Raw genomic sequence first — 25,620 nt, 5'->3', positions numbered from 1 at the left:
AGTCACAGAGACTCAGGGACACTCACAGAGAACCAAGGGCAATCAAACAGCTACTGGGACACTTACAGAGAAGTTTAAAAAGACACTTACTGAGGCACTCACAAACACTCATAAAGACACTCACAGAGTTACTTAGACACTCATTGTGACACTCACATAAACGCTTACATTAATTGATAAGATAGGCACTCATAGACAAACTAATACAGGCCCTCATAGACAAACTAATACAGGCGCTCATAGAGAAACTAATACAGGCCCTCATAGAATAGACAAACTAATACAGGTGCTCATAGACAAACTAATACAGGTGCTCATAGACAAACTAATACAGGTGCTCATAGACAAACTAATACAGGTGCTCATAGACAAACTAATACAGGCGCTCATAGACAAACTAATACAGGTGCTCATAGACAAACTAATACAGGTGCTCATAGACAAACTAATACAGGTGCTCACAGACAAACTAATACAGGTGCTCATATAGAAACTAATACAGGTGCTCATATAGAAACTAATACAGGTGCTCACTAAAGCAGTCAGACATAAACAGAAACGCTCACAGTGAAACTCACAAAGACACTCAAATAGGTACTCACAGAGAGACTCACGCGGGTATTCTTAGAGGCACCCACAGAAAAACTGAAAAGACACTTGCAGAAACACTCAGAGAGACGCTTTGGGAGACACATAGGCATTCATAAAGATACAGATGTACTCAAAGATATACTCAGAGAGACACTCACAGAGGTATTCACAGATAAATTTACTGAGGTTCTCACAGATAAAATCACAGAGGCCCTGAAAGAAGTACTCTCACAGAAACTAACGTAGGTACTCACTCACTCACTCCCACAGGTACTCTCAGAGACACTCACACACTCACGCCCACCGGTATTCAAAGACACTCACTCCCACAACTACTCATCTTGAGGTTATCTTGAGATGATTTCGGGGCTTATTTTAGTGCCCCCGCGGCCCGGTCCACGACCAGGCCTCCACCCCTAGGAAGCAGCCCGTGACAGCTGATTAACACCCAGGTACCTATTTTACTGCTAGGTAACAGGAGCATAGGGTGAAAGAAACTCTGCCCATTGTTTCTCGCCGGCGCCTGGGATCGAACCCAGGACCACAGGATCACAAGTCCAGCGTGCTGTCCGCTCGGCTCCCACAGGTACTCTCAGAAACACTCACGACTGTCTCATCGTCGTGAGAGGAGTGTCGTGGGAGACAAACGTGTCCGTAGGGCATCAGCAAACTAACGTCAATTATCTCGAGATATTGAAGTGTTACAGAGACAAGAAACTGTCACAAGAGTCCCCACAAATGCAGTGATCAAGTATATAGTGAGCTTCTATTGCGTTTGATCAGTTAAGGAAAGCATAAGTCGAGTGGCAACATCAGTACAATACCGTGGGACAGTAAGCCAGGTCGGACGAATTGGCGAGTATAGTGTTGGTGAAGCGGAATTATAGCAATCATAGTGATCGATCCCACCTAATTGTGTGCCCACAACGTAGAAAGTATGCGATGTTGTATATGTTGATTGACGGTTTGCTGCTTTGTAGATTTTGAGGTTATGTTGAGCTGATTTCTGGGCTTAGCGTCCCCGCGGCCCGGTCCTCGACCAGGCCTCCTTTTTGTTACGCCCCACCCAGGAAGCAGCCCGTAGCAGCTGACTAACTCCCAAGTACCTATTTACTACTAGGTAACAGGGGCATCAGGGGTGAAAGAAACATTTTGCACATTTGTCTCCGCCTCCACCGGTGATCGAACCCGGAACGTCAGTATTACGAATCCGAGACGCTCTCCACCCAGCTGTCAGGCGCCCTTGGCACTGCCTCAGATTCACCAACAGTTTATGGGTCCAACAGTTAACTGGTCCCGACTGGTGGGGGTACGATGTTGTCGTCTCATGGGGCTTTGGGTGGGTGCTTGCCTTGCTGGGCTCGTGCTGTGGCAGAGCTTCTAGCAGCAATTTTATCGTCACTGATGAGGACTCGAATAGTACTTGAGGTATTTCCCTCTTCAATTTTCTTGGAGATTTGTGCTCTGATTTTGTACGTTTCCGATGTTTTCTTCTTACCATTTCTACAAAGGGTGTGTTAATTATTTTGCTCGAGAAGGCAGACGAACTACGATATTCCCCTTGGGTATTCATTTATCGCTTTAATGACCGAGAATGCAAGTGATTTATCCCCGTCCTTGGAGGGACGGTGAGGCATACATTGCAAAACAAAAGGAAATTATGCCTTGCTTAAATGTTTTCTGGAGCGTCATTGACTCTTTTTGGAAGATATACATGATCCAATATATTTATATATATAGGCCTGTTAGTCTAGTGGTATGATTCTCGCTTAGGATGCGAGAGGCCCGAGTTCAACTCCCGGACAGGCCCGATAACCTTTTTGTCTCGATAGCACTGTGACTATGTTTTCGACTTGTAATTTAGGATCCCAAATTCGATTTCCGGGAGGTGCAAAAGTGGGTGTTTAGTCCATTTAACCGGTCTATACTATTAACCGGTTAGTCCAAGGTATAGACCCAAATCAGTCCATACCTCACACAAACATCCTAAACTCCTACCAAGACTCACATAAGTCCATCCCCAGGGTTAGCCTGTCAATACTCATCTATTCACACTCCCACAAAAGTTGGACTGTACACAATCGCTAGAGCTGGCCCATACCTTGATCTGGGTCCTTCATTTCCCCTTGTCGTCCGACTGTGGACCTGCACCTTTTGTGGCTGACATCCTCTCCGATTCTATTCTTATACTCAAACCTTCTTGCTTGAATGTGTTAGTTGTCCGACCACGCCCCGCCTTGACAATCTGAAACATATAAATTTGTCTTTGGCCTTGATTACGTTGATCACGACACACATTGTTTTACATTTTTTCCGAACCTATGTAAATTTCCTCAAGTATGTTTGGTCCAATCCTGGTCCTCTTCTCGGCGTGTTGGTGTAATCCCACACACAAAAAGACCTGACCTCTGATAATGCATTTGAAGCAGTCGCCAGTCTCCTAATCCACATCTTGAAGCATTGAAACACAGTAACTATTCATTCTTACTCATTGACTTCAGATTATAAACAGATTCTTCGAAATAAATTTTATTTAACATATAACAGTAGAAAGGCTCTGCAAATCATACAGATTACCACAGGAACGGTAAGCCATATTTAATGGTCACAGACGATTCCGGTTCTCATCACACTAACAAATGCTAGACCGTTCTTGGTGTTTATCATACATCCGTTTATTCAGACGTGCTAAAAATCACGCTGGGTTTGCACAGGGAAGTTACCTAAGTTCTACGGATATATTTAACAATCATACTTCAGGTATATACTTCACAGTGGAGGAATCAGTCAATATGCTGCTAGCTAAAGTGAGCTTAACAGCCACAATAACAAATATAACACCTCTCTAACACCCGATAAGAAACGAACCAATTAAAAGACCTGGTGTCTACTTCAAGGTAAGGTTACAAAAAACGATCCTCACAGAACAGGTGACAATCTATCCACATCTTAAACCTAAGACACAAGTCAAGGTAAACGTCTCTGATTTCCTGACCAAATCAGGACCAAAGTTATATGGCGTAGTTAAGCCCTGTGTTCGGGTTGACAGATCCATAACGAGCCATTATACGAGTTCGCAGGTCGGCATTCGATCCACCACAACCCAATCGATTCACGAATGTTCCTTTCGTCCTTGAAATTACATATCCTTGTCCTCATGGTGGAGTACCGCGTAATGTTACCTAACATTACGTCATAATAGTGGCATTAAATTAGTTGATCCTATGATCAACTCTTATAACGTTAATTAATAATGGCGTATTATAGGCGTCAGATTGTTTCAGTAACTATGAACTGTCGAGCCAGTTGATACTAAAGGGCCTGAACCTATAACAATCTGCCAGAGGTAAACTTTTGACAGGATCTATTCTGAAATTGAACACGTCAACCCCTGCAGAAAGCATACTGGAAATGTGTTTGTAGCCAAACTCGCTTCACAACAGTTCCCCTTCGAGATAAACCGAACGGGGAAAGTAAGGACTCGGGGAGGAACTCATTGTGAGTTGGATAAGGCGTGGAACACAGTTTAAACTAGACTATTTGGGGAGGACACAGTGAACAATTGGTTTAGGAGACCCTTCCGCAGGTTGCTTCACGGGACACTCTCCTGCCTATGAAGACATCGCGATACTTCTCTGGTGACACCCCAGCAAGGCTCTAGTGACAAACTACCAAGCCTTAAATGTCACAATACCGTATTCTTTTGGCGACACACGAGGCATGTCGCAGTGTGCCTCACGAGGAAGGCCAAGTTATACACTGTGATAATCCTCTCATAGTCTACACGGCCATAGTCACGGCCATAGTCACGGCCATAGTCACGGCCATAGTCACGGTCATAGTCACGGCCATAGTCACGGCCATAGTCACGGCCATAGTCACGGCCATAGTCACGGTCATAGTCACGGCCATAGTCACGGCCATAGTCACGGCCATAGTCACGGCCATAGTCACGGCCATAGTCACGGTCATAGTCACGGCCATAGTCACGGCCATAGTCACGGCCATAGTCACGGCCATAGTCACGGCTTTAGTCACGGTCATAGTGTAACGGGGGGTGGGGGAAATAGCTCTATCTTGTCCATTATTCCACCCCCCAGTTAACTAACGAGGCCGGGGGAAACAGCTCTCTCTAGTCCGTTATCCCGTCCCCAGTTAGCTAAAATCGTCTATAACCGGAATCGTCTGTGACCATTAAATATGGCTTACCGTTCCTGTGGTAATCTGTATGATTTGCAGAGCCTTTCTACTGTTATATGTTAAATAAAATTTATTTCGAAGAATCTGTTTATAATCTGAAGTCAATGAGTAAGAATGAATAGTTACTGTGTTTCAATGCTTCAAGATGTGGATTAGGAGACTGGCGACTGCTTCAAATGCATTATCAGAGGTCAGGTCTTTTTGTGTGTGGGATTACACCAACACGCCGAGAAGAGGACCAGGATTGGACCAAACATACTTGAGGAAATTTACATAGGTTCGGAAAAAATGTAAAACAATGTGTGTCGTGATCAACGTAATCAAGGCCAAAGACAAATTTATATGTTTCAGATTGTCAAGGCGGGGCGTGGTCGGACAACTAACACATTCAAGCAAGAAGGTTTGAGTATAAGAATAGAATCGGAGAGGATGTCAGCCACAAAAGGTGCAGGTCCACAGTCGGACGACAAGGGGAAATGAAGGACCCAGATCAAGGTATGGGCCAGCTCTAGCGATTGTGTACAGTCCAACTTTTGTGGGAGTGTGAATAGATGAGTATTGACAGGCTAACCCTGGGGATGGACTTATGTGAGTCTTGGTAGGAGTTTAGGATGTTTGTGTGAGGTATGGACTGATTTGGGTCTATACCTTGGACTAACCGGTTAATAGTATAGACCGGTTAAATGGACTAAACACCCACTTTTGCACCTCCCGGAAATCGAATTTGGGATCCTAAATTACAAGTCGAAAACATAGTCACAGTGCTATCGAGACAAAAAGGTTATCGGGCCTGTCCGGGAGTTGAACTCGGGCCTCTCGCATCCTAAGCGAGAATCATACCACTAGACTAACAGGCCTATATATATAAATATATTGGATCATGTATATCTTCCAAAAAGAGTCAATGACGCTCCAGAAAACATTTAAGCAAGGCATAATTTCCTTTTGTTTTGCAATGTATGCCTCACCGTCCCTCCAAGGACGGGGATAAATCACTTGCATTCTCGGTCATTAAAGCGATAAATGAATACCCAAGGGGAATATCGTAGTTCGTCTGCCTTCTCGAGCAAAATAATTAACACACCCTTTGTAGAAATGGTAAGAAGAAAACATCGGAAACGTACAAAATCAGAGCACAAATCTCCAAGAAAATTGAAGAGGGAAATACCTCAAGTACTATTCGAGTCCTCATCAGTGACGATAAAATTGCTGCTAGAAGCTCTGCCACAGCACGAGCCCAGCAAGGCAAGCACCCACCCAAAGCCCCATGAGACGACAACATCGTACCCCCACCAGTCGGGACCAGTTAACTGTTGGACCCATAAACTGTTGGTGAATCTGAGGCAGTGCCAAGGGCGCCTGACAGCTGGGTGGAGAGCGTCTCGGATTCGTAATACTGACGTTCCGGGTTCGATCACCGGTGGAGGCGGAGACAAATGTGCAAAATGTTTCTTTCACCCCTGATGCCCCTGTTACCTAGTAGTAAATAGGTACTTGGGAGTTAGTCAGCTGCTACGGGCTGCTTCCTGGGTGGGGCGTAACAAAAAGGAGGCCTGGTCGAGGACCGGGCCGCGGGGACGCTAAGCCCAGAAATCAGCTCAACATAACCTCAAAATCTACAAAGCAGCAAACCGTCAATCAACATATACAACATCGCATACTTTCTACGTTGTGGGCACACAATTAGGTGGGATCGATCACTATGATTGCTATAATTCCGCTTCACCAACACTATACTCGCCAATTCGTCCGACCTGGCTTACTGTCCCACGGTATTGTACTGATGTTGCCACTCGACTTATGCTTTCCTTAACTGATCAAACGCAATAGAAGCTCACTATATACTTGATCACTGCATTTGTGGGGACTCTTGTGACAGTTTCTTGTCTCTGTAACACTTCAATATCTCGAGATAATTGACGTTAGTTTGCTGATGCCCTACGGACACGTTTGTCTCCCACGACACTCCTCTCACGACGATGAGACAGTCGTGAGTGTTTCTGAGAGTACCTGTGGGAGCCGAGCGGACAGCACGCTGGACTTGTGATCCTGTGGTCCTGGGTTCGATCCCAGGCGCCGGCGAGAAACAATGGGCAGAGTTTCTTTCACCCTATGCTCCTGTTACCTAGCAGTAAAATAGGTACCTGGGTGTTAATCAGCTGTCACGGGCTGCTTCCTAGGGGTGGAGGCCTGGTCGTGGACCGGGCCGCGGGGGCACTAAAATAAGCCCCGAAATCATCTCAAGATAACCTCAAGATGAGTAGTTGTGGGAGTGAGTGTCTTTGAATACCGGTGGGCGTGAGTGTGTGAGTGTCTCTGAGAGTACCTGTGGGAGTGAGTGTGTGAGTACCTACGTTAGTTTCTGTGAGAGTACTTCTTTCAGGGCATCTGTGATTTTATCTGTGAGAACCTCAGTAAATTTATCTGTGAATACCTCTGTGAGTGTCTCTCTGAGTATATCTTTGAGTACATCTGTATCTTTATGAATGCCTATGTGTCTCCCAAAGCGTCTCTCTGAGTGTTTCTGCAAGTGTCTTTTCAGTTTTTCTGTGGGTGCCTCTAAGAATACCCGCGTGAGTCTCTCTGTGAGTACCTATTTGAGTGTCTTTGTGAGTTTCACTGTGAGCGTTTCTGTTTATGTCTGACTGCTTTAGTGAGCACCTGTATTAGTTTCTATATGAGCACCTGTATTAGTTTCTATATGAGCACCTGTATTAGTTTGTCTGTGAGCACCTGTATTAGTTTGTCTATGAGCACCTGTATTAGTTTGTCTATGAGCACCTGTATTAGTTTGTCTATGAGCGCCTGTATTAGTTTGTCTATGAGCACCTGTATTAGTTTGTCTATGAGCACCTGTATTAGTTTGTCTATGAGCACCTGTATTAGTTTGTCTATGAGCACCTGTATTAGTTTGTCTATTCTATGAGGGCCTGTATTAGTTTCTCTATGAGCGCCTGTATTAGTTTGTCTATGAGGGCCTGTATTAGTTTGTCTATGAGTGCCTATCTTATCAATTAATGTAAGCGTTTATGTGAGTGTCACAATGAGTGTCTAAGTAACTCTGTGAGTGTCTTTATGAGTGTTTGTGAGTGCCGCAGTAAGTGTCTTTTTAAACTTCTCTGTAAGTGTCCCAGTAGCTGTTTGATTGCCCTTGGTTCTCTGTGAGTGTCCCTGAGTCTCTGTGACTGTCTCTGTGTCTCTGTGACTGTCTCTGTGTCTCTCTGAGTGTCCCCGAGTCTCTGTGACTGTCTCTGTGTCTCTGTGACTGTCTCTGTGTCTCTCTGAGTGTCCCCGAGTCTCTGTGACTGTCTCTGTGTCTCTGTGACTTTCTCTGTGTCTCTCTGAGTGTCCCTGAGTCTTTGTGACTGTCTCTGTGTCTCTCTGAGTGTCCCTGAGTCTTTGTGACTGTCTCTGTGTCTCTCTGAGTGTCCCTGTGTTTCTGTGAGTGTCCCAGTGTCTGTGATGGTCACTATGTATTTGTGAGCGTCCCTTTGTCTCTTTGAGCGCCTCTGTGTCTCTGTGAGTGTTCCTATGTCTCTTTGAGTGTCTCTGTGTCTCTGTGAGATTTTCTGTGCCTCTGTGAGTGTCCTGGGGTCTTTGTGAGTGTTTCCGTGTCCCTGTGAGTGTCCTTGTTTCTCTGTGAGTTTCCCTGTGTCTGTATGAGTTTCCCTGCGTCTGTATGAGTTTCCCTGCGTCTCTGTGAGTGTCCCTGTCTCTATGTGAACGTCCCTGTGTCTTTGTGAGTTTACTTGCACCTCTGTGAGTGTCCCTGTTTTATGTTTTTCTATCTCATAGAATGTCTTTGTGAGTGTTTGTGAGTTCCTTTGGGTCTTTGTAAACCACTCATTGCCTATGTTAATGTATCTGTGGGTGTATCTGTGTCAGTCAGGGTGTGTTTATGAGTGTGTCTGTAAATACCTTTTGTGAGTGTCTTTATGAGAGGCCCTCTGTGAGCCTTTGTAAGTGACTGTAAATCCCTATGTGTCTCAGTAAGCGCCAAAGTGACTCTGAATATTTCTGTCTCTCTGTGAGCGTTTCTGTGAGCGTCTCTGTGAGTGCCCTTATGATTACCTGTGAAAGAAAATTTGTGAGTTCCTATGTGAGTGTCTTTTAGTGTATCTGTGAGTGTCTTTGTGCGTGTCTCTGTGATTGTCTCTTTGACTTTCTCTTTGAGTGTCTCTTAGTATCCCTGATTGTCACTCTCTGAGTATCTCATTCACTCTTTCATGAATGCCAATGTCAGTATCTCTTGTGAGAGAGTTACTTACTGAGTACTATCAGTGATACTATCTCTGATAGGTACTCAGAGTACCTCTGTGAGAGCCTCTTTGAGTATCTCTGTGAGAGCCTTTTTGAGTACGTCTGTGAGAGCCTCTTTGAGTACCTCTGTGAGAGCCTCTTTGAGTACCTCTGTGAGAGCCTTTTTGAGTACCTCTGTGAGAGCCTCTATAGGTGTATGTATTTGTGAGAGTCTGTGTATCTTTATGAATGCCACGAATGTCTATGTGAGCACATTTTTACAAACTTGTGTGAATGTTTTTATGAGTGCCTCCGAGTGCTTCCTTGACCGTCTATGTGAGTGTTTCTGTGTGTGATTTTTATGAGTGTATTTCTGATTGTCTTTGCACATGAGAGTACTTGTTTGAAAGTTTCAGTGTTTCTGTAAGTGACTCTATGAGTACCTGTGTACTCATAGAAATATCACTAATCAACAGATATCTAATAAAAATTCTCTAATCAAGAGGGCATCTATGAGTGTCTTTGTGACTGTCTTTTTGGGTGTTTCCATAAGTGCCTTTGTAAATTCCTCAGTGAGCTTCTCTGTGTCTCTGTGATACTCAGAGGTTATTTATGTGACTTTATATGTGACTATTTATGTGAGTAGTTTTGCCATTGCCATTATGAGTACTTCTGTGAGTGTCAATGTAAGTGTCTTTGAGAGAGTCTATATGTGTCTCTGAAGGTATGTGCGTGTGCCTGTGCTAGTATCTATCTTAGCATTTTTATTGATGCCTATCTGTAACGGAGTACTTTTGTAAATGGCTCTATAATTGCCATTGTGAATACCTCTGTAGGTGTTTTGAGTGGGCCACTAATATTGCCTTTTTAAAATATCTCTAATGAACACGCAAATCATTGAGGTAACTTTCTCCGAAAGTTTAAGAGAAAATTTACTGCGTTTTTTACGTTTTTTACGTTTACTGCAAAAAGTAAACGTTCTTTGAAAGTTTAGTCTGTGTTAGTTCTGTCAAAATTGCTCACTATTTTGTGAGCAATTTCAAAAGTGATGTTGCTCACATGAGACTATACTTGCTCACAGGAGAATACACTTGATCACAGGAGGCTAGAATTGCTCACAGCGTGTTGAATATGGTTATAAAATGTTGAACATTCGTACAGTGTACAATATACTTTCCATCGTGATGATTAACTTACAAGAAGTTAGACTTGCAAACTTGGAGTTATTCTCACTAACGGAAAATTACGTTGCTGACAAGAAGAGCTATACTACAACCTGCGGGTTACACTTGGTCACAAGAAGTGGTACACTTACTTACAAAGAGTTTACATTTACTAACAAAGAGTTTACACCTACTAACAAAGAGTTTACAGGTAGGTTAGGTTGTCAAAAGACAATTAATTCATGAAAACTTGGCTTATTAGGCAAATCGGGCCTTGCATAGTAGGCTGATAAGTGCGTTCTGGGTACTAGGTACGACATATATATATATATATATATATATATATATATATATATATATATATATATATATATATATATATATATATATATATATATATATATATATATATATATATATATATATATATATACATACATACATACATACATACAGAGAGAGATGGACACAGAGAACTGGAGAGACACACATCCAGACAGACACACACACACACACAGAATTATTATTAGGGGAACATAGACCCCACACACCTATAAATTATGTGAGAAATCTTTAAGGAATTCTGATTAAGAAAGAGATCTAGGGGTGGTTCTAAATTTAAAACTATCACCTGAGGACCACATAAAGAACATTGTGTGGTGAGCCTATGCCACGCATTCCAACTTCAGAATTGCTTTTAAATACATGGATGGCGAAATACTAAAGAAATTGTTCACCACTTTTGTTAGCCCAAAGCTAGAATATGCAGCAGTTGTGGGATGCCCATATCTTAAGAAGCTCAACAACAAACTGGAAAAAGTGCAAAGACATGCTACTAAGTGGATCCCAGAAATGAAGGGGCAGAAATTAGAGGCCTTAGAGGTCATAGATTTAAACTAACTAAAGAAAGATGAAGAAATATAAGAAAAAACATTTTCACAGAGTTGTAGATGGTTGAACAAGTTAAGTGAGAAGATGGTGGAGGCCAAAACCATCAGTAGTTTCAAAGTGTTATATGACAGTGCTGGATAGACGGGACACCAAGAGCATAGCTCTCATCCTGTAACTACACTTATGTAATTACAGAGTACAGTTCTGTATACAGACGCCTGGTACTATATAGAGGCCTGGTACACTATAGAGCAAGAAGTAAGAGCTTATCTTACTTATTAGCTTATAAGAGTATAGAGCAAAACATAGAGCTTAAAAAAGCAAAAGTAACACCAGTTCATAAATGAGGCAATCTGGCAGACATAAACAATTATAGACCAATATCAAATCTACCCATACTATCAAAACACAGTCTCCAACACCTGACCACGCCATCACATTTAAACCACTACCAAGCCCACAAATACGTCAACATCAATCAGCATTACACCGTCTAACATACTCTGTCAGATGTAATAACTAAATTTGTGAATTCAAGAACTAATCTATTGTATAACACAGTGTTAGTACGAGAAAAACATTACTGTGTTTTAAAATGGCAGGGATCTTGTTGTACTGACGCTCCACACTGTGTGTTCGTTTGCGTATGATGAACGTGTGACAATTTACTACAACAATTATTTAATTATTCTTATTCTTTATTTTACTATTTTTAGGGTACATGAAATTTCCAACTTATTTATACACAATAATATAAATGCATTGTCATACCCTTATATATTATGGAAAATACGATGCCATGAACGAAGTCAAAGTCAAAGTCATTGGCCGAACGTATTAGTCATTTTTTTCTCACAAACGATAGGGGATAACAAAACCCCATAGTATATAAGTATACAGTAAAGTCAATTTTATTCAGGAAAGTACATACATAGTTGATTTACAACCATAATGTTGGATTTATAGATAGAGCTAGTGCATACAATACCTAAAGCCACTATAGTAAGCATAGCATTTCAGGCAACCGGGCAGTATATATGTACCCTTACTCAAATCTCTAAATATGTTAGATATTAAGTCCCTGCACATCCTCTCATGTGTATTTTATATATATAAAACGCTGAACTGTAATGTCAATCCTGACCTTAAAAGCTTCCTAGAAGGTTGTAACAGATCCCATGAGCACCACACCAGAAACAAATACCTATTTGATATTCCAAGAGTACGACTTAGGGGGCAAGTCACCCGGATTTAAAAAATTGTTGTAGGGTATTCATAATTTATTATCCTGATACATGTGAAAGGTGCTGCACCTAGGCCAAGTTTCAGCATCTCAGCCTAAATAGAGACGGAAAAAAAAAAAAAAAAAAAAAAAAGACGAATTTTTCAACCATGTTCAAAAAATTTCACAGCCCACAATTGTGAACCAAAATCATTTATACGACACTCAGCTATGACCTTACTATATAATAAAGATTTGCATGTCACATTATTATCCCAGATGTATTTAGTGCAATAATACAGATTTTATAAAAGTTTCCCAAAAACGTATGCAACAAAATGAGGTGTATCAATATTTATAAAATCAATAAATCTACGTAGATAAGAATAATGACATGCGTTTATAGAGGCGTAAACTCTACATATAATGTGCAAGTTTCATGTAAATAGAATAATAAATAAAGGCTGTGAAATTTTATCTAGTTGTAAAAGTTGGAGTTGCGTAGCGCGCTCTCAAAGTTTCTCAACCTGCTGTCACTCGTGACTGGTGATTTACGCATTGCGGCCAGCTCGTATGGAGAGCTCGCATGCATCTAGCTGTCAATGCTTCTCTCTTGTTCGTTTGGTAAGTCATATTGCAGTACAAATAGCTAAAAATAGCATGTTCTGGGAGATATTGTGTGAGCGCGTCAGCATACATCCTCTCTCCATGAGAGACACGCAGTCACTGACTGCACCACCCTCGTGTCAGACCATATGTTGTGTTGCCATATGTTTAGTTTATATTCATTTTATGCATAACATGTTATTTTCAACGCTATTACGAAAAATAAGACATCTACAACGTAAGATACAATACCCCGCGGCGTACTCACGGCGCGAGGACCAGATTCACGAAAGTTGCAGCGGGAAATTTGACTCTAATTACGTTATTTTTCAAGATATCATTAAACGGTTTGGACCACAGTGTTGCCAGAACGTTGTAGTATTTTTCGTAATTTTTCGTAAATATTCCATTTTTCATCGGATTTTCGGGTGACATGGCCCCTTAGTCAAACTAGAAATGCTTTACAAATCAAGGGACCTCGAATGTGGAATGACCTTCCCAATTATGTTAAAGAGTGTACCTCTCCCAACCAGTTTAAGATAAAAACTAAGTACTACCTAATTAACTCAATGTAACCTACCTCACCCCCAAAATGTCAATCCATATCTTCTATTTTAAACAATGCTGTTTTGTTGACCAAATTGTATTTTTACTCTTTTTCTGCCATGTTCCCTCCCCCCTCCTTTTTTCCATTGTTTCTTATTTTTTCTCAACACAATTTATACATTAATCTCAATTAGTATTAAGTTTTAGTCTTAGTGTTTTTCCTGCCTGAAACGCTTTGCGTAATAGTGGCTTTAGGCATTGTATGTACTAGCTCTATCTATAAATCCATCAACTTTTATCTTACCTTGTATGTATGTACTTTACCTGAATATATATTTGTCTTTGTATTTGTTTGTATTTATATACCATAGTATATAGTATAGTATAGTATATATTTATACTATCTATTATAGGGTACAAATACACAAATCACAGTACAAAAAGCACATTTAACATACTGTCTATCATACAATTATTACACATCCAAACAATGTGATGTGGTAAACTACTCTACTACTAAACTACATATTCTACAATCTGATTCTGCCTATTACTTAATTTAGAAACTGTATGACCAGACAACACACTAGAAGGGGAAGGGACGACGAAGTTTCGGTAAGTCCTGGACCATTCTCAAGTCGATTGTCAACTTGAGAATGGTCCAGGACGGACCGAAACGTCGTCATCCCTTCACCTTTTAGTGTGTGCTCTGGTCAACATATTTTGCCAGGTTATTGAGACTCATCGCCTGCATAGAAACTGTAATTGTGGTTGATCTCGAACCCATTGATAATGTGACGACTTATACTGAATTTTGTAACTATATCATCAAGATTGTAATCAGCTTAGCTAAATGTATTGTGGGGTTCAGTCCATAAGCCCATATATGTGCTTCTGTAACCATTCAGGTTACAGGGCAAAAACATAAGAACAAAGGTAACTGCAAAAGGCCTATTGGCCCAAACCAGGCAGCTCCTATCTATAACCACCCAGTCCCACTAATATACATGTCTAACCCGTGCTTGAAACAATCGAGGCAGCCCACCTCCACTACTATGAAGTTCGAAAAATAATTCCTCCACCACTATGAAGTTGAAAAAAAAGAAACTCTGAAGTTCGTATAGCAGGTTAAGCAAAGGCAAATCCTAAAGTTTTTTTTTCAGTTATATCGAACAAAGGTTAGGGAAAGGATAGGTCCATTAAAGACCGAGACAGATCATATATTGGATTTTCGATTTTTGATATTTCGATATTTTTTGATATTCGATTTTTGTATCATCGGCAAATTTGCAAATGTTGCTACTCAAACCTTAATCTATAATATTTATATTTATTATAAACAACAGAGGTCCCAGTCCAGAGGCTTGAAGCACTCCGCTTACAACATTTTCCCACTCTTATAACCACCCAAGCCCACCCATATACATGTCGAATCCACATTTGAAACAATCAATGGACTCCACCACGTTTGGCGGTAATTGGTTCCACAAATCAACAACCCTGTTACCGAACCAGTATTTTCCCAGGTCTTTCCTAAATCTAAACTTATGCAATTTATACCCATTATTTCGTGTTCTGTCTGGTGCGGATAGTTTTAATATCCCATTTGTTATGTCCATTCATCAACTTGTAAACCTCTATCATGTCACACCTAACTCTTCGCCTTTTCAGTGAATTCAATTTAAGCTTTGTTAATCTCTCCTTATATGAAAGGTTTCTAATTTGGGGAATTAACTTTGTTATTCTATGCTGGATACGTTCAAGTTAATTTATATCAATTCTATAGTACGGCGACCAAAACTGAACTGCATAATCAAAATGGGGCCTAACCAGAGCAACAAATTTATTGACTGATAAGAATTAAGCCACCCAGGAGACGGCACGGGAATGAATAGCTTTAAAGAGCAAGATACAGCTGAAGAACAAAACCAGGTGTCTTGTTATTAACCCTTCGATTAATAAATCCTAGTTTCCTATTTGCCTTATTACGAACATTCATGCATTGATCTTTTGGTTTTAAATTCTTACTAATCATAACTCCAAGTTCCCTTTCGAAATACCCGACTTCGCAATCACAACACCATCTATCTCGTATCTTGTAACTCTATCATATCATTACCTAACCTCAAAACTTTACATTTATCAGCCTTTAACTGCATCTGTCAACCTTTTGCCCATTTCAAAACTCTATTTAGATCAACTTGAAGAGATAGTGAGTCTTCTTCTGTGTTATTTCCCTACCGATTTTTGTATCATCGGCAAATTTGCAAATGTTGTTACTCAAACCGGAATCTAAATCATTTATATATACAGTATTATAAACAACAGAGGTCCCAGGACAGAGCCTTGAGGTACTCAACCTACAACATTTTCCAATTCTGACTTAACCCCATTTATACTAACTCTGTTTCCTTTGGCATAGCCGCATGCCCTAATCCAACTTAATAAATCTACAGTACATATTGTATAGCTTAGGTTCATATATTAGGGGATTGGGTTGCACTAGATTGCACTGCACTAGAAATTAGGTACCGGGATATCGATATATATGTCAGGTGCTTGAAGGTAATGAATGCCCCAATGGTGAACATTCCAATTATAAACTATGTAAACAAGAGCTGGGACATATTCCCCAACACTATATCTGTAATTGCCCTGTTATAAGTTACTTCAGACCAAGTGGTATGAGGTAGCTTTGAGCTCTGTAATCACTTCATACACTCAGGAAGTTTGGAAGATATTCTTGCGCTGTACCAGAGTGTGCTAGTGGAGGTTAATAGCTAGATCAGCCTTAATGCACTTAATGTTCTCTCCTGATTTTTAGTCAAACTTGATTTGTTTTTGTGTTATAATTGATGTGAGCACTTAATTGGCGGTCAATGGTGGCGCTTCTTAAAAAGCAATATATACTCTCGTGATTTAGTTTAGCATGGGGTTTAAAGAAAAAAGAGCATACTAATGTTATATCACAGAAAACGAATTTATCATAAACTCGTGTATTTGTCTTATAATATGGAAATGCATTCATATAATAGATAACAATATGAATAGCCAAATTTTTGTAAATCCTCTACCATGTTGGAATCTGTGGAAATGAATGAGCAAATGTGCTGGCTGAAGGCACTGAAGGAAACCACATTGGTTTCATTTTGGATACAAATGTCCATGGAGATTCAGAATGGAAACAATTATAGTTAAACCTGCAGAGAGGAGTTTAAGAATCTGTGGTGAGAATGATGGACACAGCCTTCACAATTATACTTCAGAGAATGTAAACATCTAAGAGTCATTTGAAATATGTGTAGAATAATGAACCCTAAAATGTTTGAGTTAGGGAAAACACCATTTGTCATATAGATACTAGCTGTTCCTAAAGATTCACCAATTTTGCACCAGCAAGATAACATATAAGATTTTAAGGGTTGACGAATGTTAATCTTCTTGTTTGACAAACTGTGCACTTGAGACATAGTTAATAAGAACACGCCAATATAAGACAACAAAACGTTTTCAGATTCTTCACACCACTTTCCAGCAACTTTTATAATTTCTATAAATTATTTTAGGGAATAATACATAAATTATATATTTAAACTTGATATTTGTGTTTAGTGGAATGCATAAGGAGTCAAATTATGTTAAAAAGAGCGATTTTTAGAAAATTTGGAGAACTACTTTTTTCTGATCATAGAATAACTAAATGTATTTTGAAGGTTTCATTCAGCCATTAAATATCATTCACAATTTATTAATGAATTTTACAAAAAACACCATAAATTTTATACTTAAACATGTAAAAACTATTTGTAATACATTAGGAACAAAATAGTTGTAGAAAAACAATTTATTATAAAACCTTTGTGTTTGGATTTTGTTATTAAAAGTTTCTCAAAGGCTCTCCTGCACCATTCTCAATGCAAATCATTTCCAAACCTATGGGAAGAGATAGACGAACGTTTTCTAGATGATTTGTGTTTGCTGGGAACAACCATCACCTGCACCTGGGCCACTACCAGCACCCATCACCCCCACCTGGGCCACTACCAGCACCCATCACCTCCTCCTGGGCCACTACCAACAACCATCACCTCCACCTGGGTCACTACCAGCACCTCTACTTGGGCCACTCCCAACAACCATCACCTCCATCTGGGCCACTACCAGCACCCATCACCTCCACCTGGGCCACTACCAGCACCCATCACCTCCACCTGGGCCACTACCAGCACCCATCACATCCACCTGGGCTACTACCAACAACCATCACCTCCACCTGGGCCACTACCAGCACCCATCACTTCCACTTGGGCCACTACCAGCACCCGTCACCTTCACCTGGGCCACTACCAGCACCCATCACCTCCACTTGGGCCACTACCAGCACCCATCACCTCCACTTGGGCCACTACTAGCATCCATCTCCTCCCCCTGGGCCACTACTAGCACCCATCACCTCCACTTGGGACACTGCCTGCACACATCACTTCCAATTGGGCCACTACCAGTTATGAAATGAATTGTTTTATATAATACATCATCGGAAGTCATTATTATATTTCCCAGCAACTTAACAATTGTTATGTGTAATTGTCTGGTAACAATCATGATAATCCTCTCTAATTAGTAATTCTGTTGAAAAGTTCAGTTTGTTAATCTTTGTATAATTGTAAAAAGGTTCTGGAAATAGAGAATAATAATCGCCATACAATTTTACGTTTTTAATAGTGTCCCAACACAGCAATATTTCATTTTTTAGCGGCGAAGACGTGCTAGATATGTTTCTGCAGTCGCCTTGTATAAATAGGAATCTGGTTAATCTGGAATCTCAATCTGGTTAAATAGGAAAGAAAGAAAAGAGATAGCGCACGTTTCTGATATGTCTAATTTCACAATGCTTGTGGGTATACATTATTTTTTGTTGTTCTGTTGTCTGTGGAGATATAGAGATTGTCTGGTTTGCCGACTCTAGAACACACAACATATAATTATTCAAGAGAGAAGCAATCCGTGTCTAGATATAAACTGCACAATTCTAAAGATTGGTCCTGAGTTTTGTTGATGGCGATTTCAAACTCCAATCGAATTGGAAATTAGAATCTCTTAAATTGAAATGGCATACCTGTTGGAATCATAGTAATGCGAGGAATGAGGACATCTTCATCTTTGAAATGTTCTGTCAGGATTGTTGCTTATGCTACGTTTCTGATTATTTTTTTTACTGCAAGGTGCGTGGCCTTGCCAAGTTTTGGCTGGTTGATATTTTGCAACATAATAATTGGCAAGCCAATTTTCAATTGCAGTGCGTGTGGTGGAATCCGTGGCAGATGGAGTGAATTCAACAATTCTGTTGGATAATTACCCGCTTCATCTGCTTCCTCAAGAGTGTCGACGGACTTGTATGTGACTGCCTTGCTTTGGGTGTTAGACTGAATAATATTGTTAAGTTCGTAGACGTCTTTGTTCTTTGTCGCAAGAACAGCTCGTTCACTCAGCCAATCGTGAGTCTTATAATTGGTTTGAATATTGGGAAATACTTTTTCAACCAATTCTTCTTTTGACGTCACTAAATTGTATAAGTTATGAGGCAATAAAATTCGTCCTGAGGTCAGATTAACCGGCACGTTTCTGCTCAAAATTTCCAACAATTGATGTGAGAACATCTCAGCTGATGGATCGTTTAGCAGCTGGACATGCATATTTATAGTTAATTTTAACGTCTTTACGTAGCGCCACAAAGTAGAGTATTTCAGGCAAGCATTTATTTCGTCAGCTGGTGTCAATCGAGGAATTACAGGTAATGTTTGCCTGAAATCTCCTGCAAGCAATATTAATGCATTCCCAAAGGGTTTCATCTTTCCACGCAAAACTTGCTATGATCGATCAAGAGCCTCTAGCGATTTTTTGTGGGCCATTATGCATTCATCCCAAACAATAAGTTTGCATTTCTGCAATACTTTTTCCATGCTGTATGCTTTGGAAATGTTGCACGTGGGAGTTTCAATGAATTGCATGTTCAATGGCAATTTCAAAGCTGAAGTAGCAGTTCTTCCACCTGGTAGCAATGTCCCAGCTATTCCAGATGATGCAAGAGTTAAGGTTATGCCATTTTGGGATCGACATGCTGCCAGAATCAATCTAATTAGGAAGGTTTAACCAGTTCCTCCTGGCGCATCTAAGAAGATTTCTCCAAACCCGTTATTGACAGTTTAAATTATTTCATTGTAAATGCCTTTTCGCTCCAGCGTTAGCTTAGGAATATTTGATTGCACATATGACAACAGATCACTCGTGTTATTATTTTGTTCACGACGCAATTCTACATCGAACGAAGCAGCAGCAGATCAATTCAGTGATGGCATGTCCAATTGATTGAGAACTTTGTTCGCGATTTCTAAGCACAAATCTTTAATCATTATCAACGCTTCATTGTAGATATTTGCTGTGAAATCCATGTTCATATTTGAATTTTCCTTGCGTATTCGACGGATAATATCTTCAGCCATGTGTGATTTATATTTCTCCCATAACTCTGTTGGATATGAAGGAGAGCCGGTGTTCAATATGACTGCAAACAATGCACGAATTTGATTTGGATGTGACGTGTTGGACGCGTCATTAATGCATACATCCCAGTGTCGGTCGTTCTTCAATAAATTCAGAGCTTGATGTGCACTACGGGAAGTGGCATATGTTACGCCGTTGGCAAATCTCAATGGCTGGAAAGACGTTGGACTGGGCACATTTACCAACAGCATGCGAAGAAAGAAGCGTTTATCATGATTAGGATGCACGGAGTATAGTCTGCCTATCGTAGTTTATGTGAATACGTCAGGTTGTCCGTCGACTCACTCTCCTCGTTTGCGCCGTTCAAATGTTTTTCCACTGGTATTCCATGTGTAATACGTAGGCACTTCCGAATCCAGCATTGTTTTTGCAAACACGTCATTTTGACATAACGTGAAGAAAGCAGTTAATGCTGTAGCCAGTGGATCCATAGCTATTTGTTGCATATTTGCAACTGTGAAATAAACGTGTTGTCCACTTTCTTGTTTTTAAAACCAAAACAAAAAAAAGTAACGAAATATTTAAATACAAACGCAGATCAATCAACACAGGTCAATTTCAACACCATTTGCAATGAAAAATAAGAAGTTAAAAAATGAAATAAAAACAATGAAAAAAAATTAACAAAGAAACTATACCCACGAAATATACGGTATGGTAAACAACACAGCTCAATTCCAATGTCATCTCACACAAAATAATTAAATAAAAATGAAAATAAATCAAAATCAATGAAAATTCAATTTATCTATGCAATCAGAAACCCTGAAATGTAATCGTAACATATTTTGTATAGCGTGTGTGGCACTTACGTGCAACAGATGGCGCTGTTTTAAAAAAAATATGTTTATATCTGTCACAGGTGTGGCATATAAATAGTAGGTATATAAAAACACGCACATATTCGAATGGAATGTTGTGTAAATATTTCAGAGCTATCGGTGAAGAAATTTTGGAGATTACTATATGTGTTGCTCTTACGTCCTACAAATGACGCTGTAATAAAAAAAAAAAAAAAAACTTTTTTCCTGTCACAGGTGAGGCATGTATATAGTGGGTATACAAAAACACTCGCCAAGTGTCTCTCAAAGACACTTACATTGACACTCACAGAAGTACTCATAATGGCAATGGCAAAGCCACTCACATATATAGTCACATAAATAACATCTGAGTATCAAAGAGACACAGAGAAGCTCACTGAGGAATTTACAAAGGCACTTATGGAAACACCCAAAGAGACAGTCACAGAGACACTCATAGATGCCCTCTTGATTAGAGATTTTTTATTAGATATCTGTTGATTAGAGACATTTCTATGAGTACACAGGTACTCATAGAGTCACTTACAGAAACACTGAAACTTTCAAACAAGTACTCTCAGTTGCAAAGACAACCAGAAATACACTCATAAAAATCACACACAGAAACACTCACATAGACGGTCAAGGAAGCACTCGGAGGCACTCATAAAAAACATTCATACAAGATTGTAAAAATGTGCTCACATAGACATTCGTGGCATTCATAAAGATACACAGACTCTCACAAATGCATACACCTATAGAGGCTCTCACAGAGGTACTCAAAGAGGCTCTAACAGAGGTACTCAAAGAGGCTCTCACAGACGTACTCAAAGAGGCTCTCACAGAGATACTCAAAGAGGCTCTCACAGAGGTACTCAAAGAGGCTCTCACAGACGTACTCAAAGAGGCTCTCACAGTGATACTCAAAGAGGCTCTCACAGAGGTACTCTGAGTACCTATCAGAGATAGTATCACTGATAGTACTCAGTAAGTAACTCTCTCCCAAGAGATACTGACATTGGCATTCATGAAAGAGTGAATGAGACACTCAGAGAGCGACAATCAGGGATACTAAGAGACACTCAAAGAGAAAGTCAAAGAGACAATCACAGAGACACGCACAAAGACACTCACAGATACACTAAAAGACACTCACAAAGGAACTCACAAATTTTCTTTCACAGGTAATCATAAGGGCACTCACAGAGACGCTCACAGAAACGCTCACAGAGAGACACAGAAATATTCAGAGTCACGTAGGCACTTACTGAGACACATAGGGATTTACAGTCACTTACAAAGGCTCACAGAGGGCCTCTCATAAAGACACTCACAAAAGGTATTTGCAGACACACTCATAAACACACCCTGACTGACACAGATACACCCACAGAGACACTAACATAGGCAATGAGTGGTTTACAAAGCCCTAAAGGAACTCACAAAGACATTTTATGAGATACAAAAACATAAAACAAGGACACTCACAGAGGCGCAAGTAAACTCACAAAGACACAGGGACGTTCACATAGACACAGGAACACTTACAGAGACGCAGGGTAACTCATACAGACACAGGGAAACTCACAGAGAAACAAGGACACTCACAGGGACACGGAAACACTCACAAAGACCCCAGGACACTCACAAAGGCACAGAAAATCTCACAGAGACACAGAGACACTCAAAGAGACATAGGAACACTCACAGAGAGACAGAGGCGCTCAAAGAGACAAAGGGACGCTCACAAATACATAGTGACCATCACAGACACTGGGACACTCACAGAAACACAGGGACACTCAGAGAGACACAGAGACAGTCACAAAGACTCAGGGACACTCAGAGAGACACAGAGAAAGTCACAGAGAATCGGGGACACTCAGAGAGACACAGAGACAGTCACAGAGACTCGGGGACACTCACAGAGAACCAAGGGCAATCACACAGATACTGGGACACTTACAGAGAAGTTTAAAAAGACACTTACTGAGGCACTCACAAACACTCATAAAGACACTCACAGAGTTACTTAGACACTCATTGTGACACTCACATAAACGCTTACATTAATTGATAAGATAGGCGCTCACAGTGAATCTCACAAAGACACTCAAATAGGTACTCACAGAGAGACTCACTCGGGTATTCTTAGAGGCACCCACAGAAAAACTGAAGAGACACTTGCAGAAACACTCAGAGAGACGCTTTGGGAGACACTTACATAGGCACTCATAAAGATACAGATGTACTCAAAGATATACTCAGAGAGACACTCACAGAGGTATTAACAGATAAATTTGCTGAGGTTCTCACAGATAAAATCACAGAGGCCCTGAAAGAAGTACTCTCACAGAAACTTACGTAGGCACTCAGACACTCATTCCCACAGGTACTCTCAGAGACACTCACACACTCACTCCCACAAGTACTCTCAGAGACACTCACACACTCACTCACACCGGTATTCAAAGACACTCACTCCCACAACTACTCATCTTGAGGTTATCTTGAGATGATTTCGGGGCTTTTTTTAGTGTCCCCGCGGCCCGGTCCTCGACCAGGCCTCCACCCCCAGGAAGCAGCCCGTGACAGCTGATTAACACACAGGTACCTATTTTACAGCTAGGTAACAGGGGCATAGGGTGAAAGAAACTCTGTCCATTGTTTCTCGCCGGCGCCTGGGATCGAACCCAGGACCACAGGATCACAAGTCCAGCGTGCTGTCCGCTCGGCTCCCACAGGTACTCTCAGAAACACTCACGACTGTCTCATCGTCGTGAGAGGAGTGTCGTGGGAGACAAACGTGTCCGTAGGGCATCAGCAAACTAACGTCAATTATCTCGAGATATTGAAGTGTTACAGAGACAAGAAACTGTCACAGGAGTCCCCACAAATGCAGTGATCAAGTATATAGTGAGCTTCTATTGCGTTTGATCAGTTAAGGAAAGCATAAGTCGAGTGGCAACATCAGTACAATACCGTGGGACAGTAAGCCAGGTCGGACGAATTGGCGAGTATAGTGTTGGTGAAGCGGAATTATAGCAATCATAGTGATCGATCCCACCTAAGTGTGTGCCCACAACGTAGAAAGTATGCGATGTTGTATATGTTGATTGACGGTTTGCTGCTTTGTAGATTTTGAGGTTATCTTGAGCTGATTTCTGGGCTTAGCGTCCCCGCGGCCCGGTCCTCGACCAGGCCTCCTTTTTGTTACACCCCACCCAGGAAGCAGCCCGTAGCAGCTGACTAACTCCCAAGTACCTATTTACTACTAGGTAACAGGGGCATCAGGGGTGAAAGAAACATTTTGCCCATTTGTCTCCGCCTCCACCGGTGATCGAACCCGGAACGTCAGGATTACGAATCCGAGACGCTCTCCACCCAGCTGACAGGCGCCCCAGGCACTGCCTCAGATTCACCAACAGTTTAGAGGGTCCAACAGTTAACTGGTCCCGGCTGGTGGGGGTACGATGTTGTCGTCTCGTGGGGCTTTGGGTGGGTGCTTGCCTTGCTGGGCTCGTGCTGTGGCAGAGCTTCTAGCAGCAATTTTATCGTCACTGGTGAGGACTCGAATAGCACTTGAGGTATTTCCCTCTTCAATTTTCTTGGAGATTTGTGCTCTGATTTTGTACGTTTCCGATGTTTTCTTCTTACCATTTCTACAAAGGGTGTGTTAATTATTTTGCTCGAGAAGGCAGACGAACTACGATATTCCCCTTGGGTATTCATTTATCGCTTTAATGACCGAGAATGCAAGTGATTTGTCCCCTCCTTGGAGGGAGGGTGAGGCATACATTGCAAAACAAAAGGAAATTATGCCTTGCTTAAATGTTTTCTGGAGCGTCATTGACTTTTTTTTATTATGATTCTCGCTTGGGATGCGAGAGGCCCGGGTTCAACTCCCGGACAGGCCCGATAACCTTTTTGTCTCGATAGCAGTGACTATGTTTTCGACTTGTAATTTAGGATCCCAAATTCGATTTCCGGGAGGTGCAAAAGTGGGGGTTTAGTCCATTTAACCGGTCTATACTTTTAACCGGTTAGTCCAAGGTATAGACCCAAATCAGTCCATACCTCACACAAACATCCTAAACTCCTACCAAGACTCACATAAGTCCATCCCCAGGGTTAGCCTGTCAATACTCATCTATTCACACTCCCACAAAAGTTCGACTGTACACAATCGCTAGAGCGGGCCCATACCTTGTTCTGGGTCCTTGATTTCCCCTGTCGTCCGACTGTGGACCTGCACCTTTTGTGGCTGACATCCTCTCCGATTCTATTCTTATACTCAAACCTTCTTGCTTGAATGTGTTAGTGTTCCGACCACGCCCCGCCTTGACAATCTAAAACTTATAAATTTGTCTTTGGCCTTGATTACCTTGATCACGACACACATTGTTTTACATTTTTTTTTCGAACCTATGTAAATTCCTCAAGTAAGTTTGGTCCAATCCTGGTCCTCTTCTCGGCGTGTAAGTGTAATCCCACACACAAAAAGACCTGACCTCTGATAATGCACTTGAAGCAGTCGCCAGTCTCCTAATCCACATCTTGAAGCATTGAAACACAGTAACTATTCATTTTTACTCATTGACTTCAGATTATAAACACATTCTTCTAAATAAATTTTATTTAACATATAACAGTAGAAAGGCTCTGCAAATCATACAGATTACCACAGGAACGGTAAGCCATATTTAATGGTCACAGACGATTCCGGTTCTCATCACACTAACAAATGCTAGACCGTTCTTGGTGTTCATCATACATTCGTTTATTCAGACGT

At 41.1% G+C, this 25,620-nt stretch overlaps 2 non-coding genes across 2 annotated transcripts; one reads left to right on the top strand and one right to left on the bottom strand.

Moving 5' to 3' along the window:
* The first annotated feature begins 2,330 nt into the window (after positions 1 to 2,330).
* Positions 2,331 to 2,401, top strand: TRNAP-AGG (transfer RNA proline (anticodon AGG)). Its single transcript has one exon. It is a non-coding gene; the product is annotated as a tRNA-Pro (tRNA).
* Positions 2,402 to 5,577: 3,176 nt separating this feature from the next.
* Positions 5,578 to 5,648, bottom strand: TRNAP-AGG (transfer RNA proline (anticodon AGG)). Its single transcript has one exon. It is a non-coding gene; the product is annotated as a tRNA-Pro (tRNA).
* Between the last annotated feature and the right edge of the window lie 19,972 nt (positions 5,649 to 25,620).

The sequence above is a fragment of the Procambarus clarkii genome, chromosome 52 (genome assembly GCF_040958095.1).
Source record: "Procambarus clarkii isolate CNS0578487 chromosome 52, FALCON_Pclarkii_2.0, whole genome shotgun sequence".
In the NCBI taxonomy this organism is placed as follows: Eukaryota; Metazoa; Arthropoda; class Malacostraca; order Decapoda; family Cambaridae; genus Procambarus; species Procambarus clarkii.
This window is presented reverse-complemented; position numbering and strand designations above follow the sequence as displayed.